Here is a 6,213-nt window from a genome sequence, read left to right on the forward strand (position 1 = left end):
CGACCTGAAGGGTCGTACTTTTGTGGATGGTTAGCTCCTCGGGGACTCAGAGGAAGAGCCTATGTGAGTGTTACACTCGAGGAACCTAGTGGAGGGATGCAAGCTTGTTCTGGTAGACACAGGTATGATTTTGGGAGCCAGAGTAAAATGAAACTTGAAGGCCCTTATTCAAAAAAATTAGGGATCTTCAGATAACAGTGGGACACATTAAATCAGACACAGGGCGAGTGATACAGGCCTTACTCCTGGGGTGCCAGTGACCCAGGCTACACAAGAGCTCACTGTTACCCATGGTTGCAGAATTGGGATAAGCTAAGAAAAAGTAAATTTGAAGCTGTATCTTGAAAAACAGGTATTTTTTTCCCCCCTTTGGTTTAAGGTGAGGGAATGGCTTGGACAAGACTCAAATTTGAAATAAACAACTAGGTTGTAGTTTCTGAGGTCAGAAAAACCAGGCTTCCTGGAACAGAGGCTGCTGTGTAACACTCAGGCTGGAAAGATAGGTAGAGGGCAGATCCTATGCTTTGGAAGGCAAATCTGACAGGGTACCGAGGATACACTGGTGCCCACTCTGTTAAGAAGACTGTTTAAAGGGCTCCTTTGTGCTTGGTGACGTTCACTCACCAAGGGTTTTATGATAGCTGTATCCTGAAATGGCTCCTCACAGGAACCTGGGATGGTGAATCCAGTCCATAGGCAGCTGTTGGTTTGTCCAGAACTGATGTACTAGGTCCGACAAACTAAACCGGAATTCATACTGAAGTCCTGCACCGCTGAGGCAGAACTGTTCTCTCTGACCTTCCAAGAAGACAGCAGTGAGCGGAGAGAGACAAAGGCCAAACTCAACAGGGGGATTCAGGCAGCCTGATAAGGGAGTCTCTACCTATCTAACAAATTCTAGCACAAGAAGTGACTTTAAAATGACCAACCACTCTTTTGTTCTGTTTCCCCTTTCCTTGGCCCTGTTCTGTCTTTAAACTCACCCCCTCCTCAGCTTACAAAATGTTCACTTTATATTTATAAAATGAGAGGTTGCGTGATCCTAGGATTGCAAATAACCACCAGTAAAGGAGGAGTAACAAAATACGCAAGGGAGCAAATATGAAGACAAAGCGTGGGACAGAAACTGAAGGAGGGGCTGTCTGGAGACCATTCCACCTGGGGATCCATCCCATGTGCAGTCACCAAAAGTAGACGCTGGTGTGGATGTTAGGAAGTGCATGCTGACAGGAGCCTGATGTAGCTGTCTCCTTAGAGGTCTGCCAGTGTCTGACATTCAGAGGCGGCTGCTCACAGCTAACCATTGAACTGATCAAGGGTTTCCCAATGGAAGAGTTAGAGAGAAGACTGAAGGAACTGAAAGGGTTTGCAGCCCCATGAGGAGAGCAACAATACCAACCAAGCAGAGCTCCCAGGGTCTAAACCACCAGCCTGGGAGCACATAGGGAGGGACCCATGGCTCCAGCGTATATGTAGGGGAGGATGGCCTTGTCCGGCATAGGTAGGAGAGGAGATCCTTGGTCTCGTGAAGGCTGGACACCAAGTATGGTGGAATTCGAGGATAGGGAGGTGGAAGTGGGGTGTGGATGGGTAGGGGCACATCCTCATAGAAGCAGGAGGAGGGGGGAATGGAATAGGGGGTTTCCTGGTTGGGGAAACTTGAATGACATGACTGGTGATTTTTTTTTTTTTTTTTTTTTTTTTGTATTTGACCAGGCTGGCCTCGAACTCAGAAATCCGCCTGCCTCTGCCTCCCAAGTGCTGGGATTAAAGGCATGCGCCACCACCGCCCACATGACTGGTGATTCTTGAGACACCCTGAGCACCACCGCAGGAGAGGCTCTGACGACCCCTTTTCTTGTGCCTTGTCTTCTTTGTAGAGGGACCCCCTCCCAACACCTTCTGCTTACTTTGCATTGGGAACCAGATCTTTCTGGCTTTCAAAGTCAAGATTAGTTTGTGTGGTGAGAGAATCTAGGGCCTTTCAGAGTTGGGGGGGGGGGGGTGCACTGCAGGGCTACCGACTGCCAGCAGCTACGCTAAGAGGCAGGTAATACAAGAAACCTCAGCTGTCCGACTGGGTCAGACCTTAGAAGCTCAGACCTTAGAAGCGAAGGGCAATCACTGGAGGGGGTTTAGACCTGAGAGTTTTTAGAATTTCGCCATGCTCTTCCACCCCGGATTCTTTGCTTCTTTCCCTCGCACTCACGCAGATCATCAGGAACCCTAACAACAGCTGTGTTGATATTGAAATCCCCATGGGTTGTTTTTGTGCTTGGTGAGGCGAACTCATTTTCGGTTTCTTAAACGGGGGGGTTAGTCAGTCATCAGTCGTCACTAAATGTGTAGGCTGTCTTTTCCCCTCTGCTCTGGTCTGCAACGTGTACAGCGCTACCTGTGTGGGTGTGGTGTTGGCTTCCTTAGTGTATTTTTACATAGGGTATTTTTAATATGTGTCAATGCCCTGCTGTTGTAGTTAATGTTATTCACATTTCTTTTTTATCTATTGTAATGAGTACATTTCAGTGGTTTAACAAATTACATTTTTTTTAAACGTTGGGGAAGGCTTTGTTTAATACACTCACTCAGGAAGCCTGGCAGTCCCAATTAGTAGCTTCCATATTCTAAAGACCTTTAGTGATCATCAGCATCTGGTAACATATTGGAGGAAAATATTTACTTTGGTTGCATCCAAGCACTTGGTCTCGATCAAACATAAGCAATGCAGTGTAATTAGATGCCCGGAAAAAAACGGGAAATGAACCTTGTAAATACATGGCTATCCTGATCTCACAAAAGGGCCTAAATATGGTATGTCAGAACTGACCGCATAACTCAGCTTACAATTTCTCCCAATCGTGCACCTCTTTTTCTATTTTCCTCTCTCATTTATTCATTTTAATGTTTTTTATAGAGTCCATTAGATTTTGTGGTAAGAAGCCTTTAAAACAGCCTCCCAGCAGTTCCTATTGACAGTGTTCACTGCCCTAAATGTGTTTCCAGCACGGGCTATCTGTAACGCCACAGGTCTCCTACAGAACACAAGATGACCACAATTCAGACCATACAGAAGCAAACTTTTAATCCCAGCACTCAGAAGACAGAGGCAAGCGGATCTCTGTGAGTTCGAGGCCAGCTTGGGCTACATCATAGAACAAACCTGTCTCAAAAAAATTTTATAGTTATATACCTATTTTTTCATATAGATATATATGAAAAAATTTTTCGAGACAGGGTTTTTCGAGACAGGGTTTCTCTATAGTCCTGGCTGTCCTGGAACTCACTCTGTAGACCAGGCTGGCCTCGAACTCAGAAATCCACCTGCCTCTGCCTCCCAAGTGCTGGGATTAAAGGCGTGTGCCACCACCGCCTGGCTTCTTATATATTTTTGCATGTGCATATATCTAGGAATCAAAGATGGACTTTAAACGTCCATGGGGTTGGGTGGAGAGCATGATGCCTTAACTAAGCTGTATCTTCTTAATCCTTTGCCTCTCTTCCCCTCCCTTCCCTTCTCCTTCCCTCCCCTCTTCTCCTCTCCCCTCTTATCTCCTCCCCTCCTCTCCTTTCCTCTCCCCTCTCCCCCCTATATCCCCAGCCTTGCATGTTGCAGCCTCCCAAGTGCTGGAATCACAATTGTGTATCACTGTGGCATGACCTCTCCTCTTGAATGATACTTTTCAAAAGTTACACTTTCCATCTTACTGTAGAAACACTAGAGTAAAGGTTATGTATACATACCTTACAAAGGCCTCATTTATTTTAAGGCTTTAGCTTCTACACTTAGGTGTATAATTCATTCTGGGCTAATAATATTTATGTGATTTGAGGTAAAGATGGGGTCCAACATTTTGCTGTACGGATACCTGTGTGGGACATGTTTACTGAAGAGGATTGCCTTTCATCCCAGTGAACTACAGGGACAACTTTTTGAGAACTAAGCACAGAGGTTTGTTTCTGGACTCTAGTTTCTGCCACTGATCTGTTGATCCATAAACACAATTTTGTTGAACATTTTTTGATAATGTCAAGAACCTAATCCTGGGGATTTCTTTAAGGAAAAATGTTGAGTTGAAATTTCACTTTCCTTTGTAAATATAAGCTTATTCATATTTTCTTTGAGTTAGTTTTGGCGGTATGTGTCTTTTAAAATTTTTTTTTTTTATTATTTTATCTAAGTTGTTAAATCAGTTAGCATAAACTTTAATAGCATTCCCTTACCACTCTGGATTTGTTTGTTTGTTTGTTTGTTTGTTTGTTTTGAGATGGAGTCTCTCTATGTAGCCCTGGCTGTCCTGGAACTTGCTTTGTAGACCAGGCTGGCCCTGAATGCCCAGAGATCTGCCTGCCTCTGTCTCCAACTTGAGTGCTGGCATTAAAGGCATGTGCCATCACACCTGCCCTGCCTTCCAAAGTTTAGCCTCGCTCCACCTTTCCATCTCTTTATATGTCTATGTTGCATGTAATATGGGCAATTTCTTGAAGATCCAAGGATTTGTTCAGTTTTATCTGATCTCTAGTTAGCTTACCAATGGAATTTCAACAAAACTTTCTTTTTCTATTTCTAAAGAAGCTATAGGTAGTTTTGTTATCACATGGCCCTATTTTTTTTAAAAAAAATGATTTATTGCCTTATTTATTATTTTATTTTTTCGAGACAAGGTCTTACTATGTCTTGCTATCAAAAGATTTATATTAAGTGTGTGTGTGTGTGTGTGTGTGTGTGTGTGTGTACATGCATAAGGGTCCCTGAAGGTCAGAAGAGGACATCTTGATTCTTCTGGAGTTTCAGGTGGTTGTGAGCTGCCCAATGTGGCCAAATTTGGATCCTCTGAAAGACTCAGTAGCAAGCTCTCTTAACTTCTGAGCCATCTCTCCAGCCCCATTGGTCCTTAAGGATGGCTTTTGTCCCTCTGAATATGCACATTTGGAACTTCAGTATTTTAGGGGGCCCTGGATTAGGTATGTTCTTTTGTTTTTCTGGTTGAGTTGGAGGTCCCCTTCCATTGATAGGAGAGCTTATTTGGGGTCCTGGTTTGTTTAGGGGTCTTAATTCCAGGTCCTTGCTTCCCGTGAACCCTTGAATACCTCTCCTACCTTTGAGCATTAAAGTGCCCAGTGTTTAGTGGCACATGCCTTTAATCCTAGCACTTAGGAGGCAGAGACAGGCAAACCTCTGGGAATTTGAGGTCTACAATGCAAGTTCCAGTGCTAGCCAGAGCTACATGGTAAGACCCTGTCAAAAAACAAAAAAAAACAAAAAAAAAACAAAACAAAACAAAAAAAAACCCAAACAAACAAAAAAAAACAAACAAAAAAACCAAACAAACAAAAAAAAACAAAACCAAAAAACAACAACAAAAAATGTCCAATGTCCACTCTTTGCTAGCACTGGAGTGAAAAGCAGAATTTTGTTTAGATTGACCTATATGTGAAATTGAATAAAACACTATAATTGCAGCAATTTTTAAGATCATCTAAATGTTTTGTTGCCATGCTACTCTGAGTTCCAACTTCAGAAACAAAATAAACATCTGGGAAGTTGGGTCAGAAAATTTAATTTTTCCCAATTCTCAGATCATCCAAGTATTCTGTTGCCATGATAATCAGAGCTTCCATGTCAGAAAGAAAATAAATGTCTGTCAGTTGATTTGAACCATCCACGTTTGACTCCATCAAAACAGAGCCTTGGCTGAGATGGTACGAGACGCCCCCTTTCACTTGGTTCTAAGGTTGGCACAGGGTAGCATACTGGTCTATACTTGCTTCACTTTGTATTTTTAAAAATGAAAGTCATTTCAGGGCTGTACACCTTATGGGCATTTAGAGAGCAATGTTAAAACCTTTCCTTCATTTCTTTCCATCGAAAATTGCAGAGGCAAATTATGCTGGGAGATATGCTTCACACATGTGGTTTCCACTACAGTTACAAAAAGCAATGCAGAGGCTGAGTCACTGTTACAGTTACCTGCTGACGGTGAGGGGTTCTGGACCCTGTGCCTGAGCAGAAGTGGAGGGACAGAAAGGAAAGGTGACAACATTACCATACAGAACAGAAAAGAAAACCAAAGGAAAGAAATGCCCATGTTTTTTTTTTTTTAATGCCTCTTTATTTAAAAAACAGTTTTCTCTTTAAGAGCCGCTCAGTTTTAGTCAGATGTTCTTTCAATGGTTTATTTGTCTTGTCAAGTATCAGATGAAAAAAAAAAAAAA

Source organism: Arvicanthis niloticus, chromosome 28 (assembly GCF_011762505.2).
Source record: "Arvicanthis niloticus isolate mArvNil1 chromosome 28, mArvNil1.pat.X, whole genome shotgun sequence".
In the NCBI taxonomy this organism is placed as follows: domain Eukaryota; kingdom Metazoa; phylum Chordata; class Mammalia; order Rodentia; family Muridae; genus Arvicanthis; species Arvicanthis niloticus.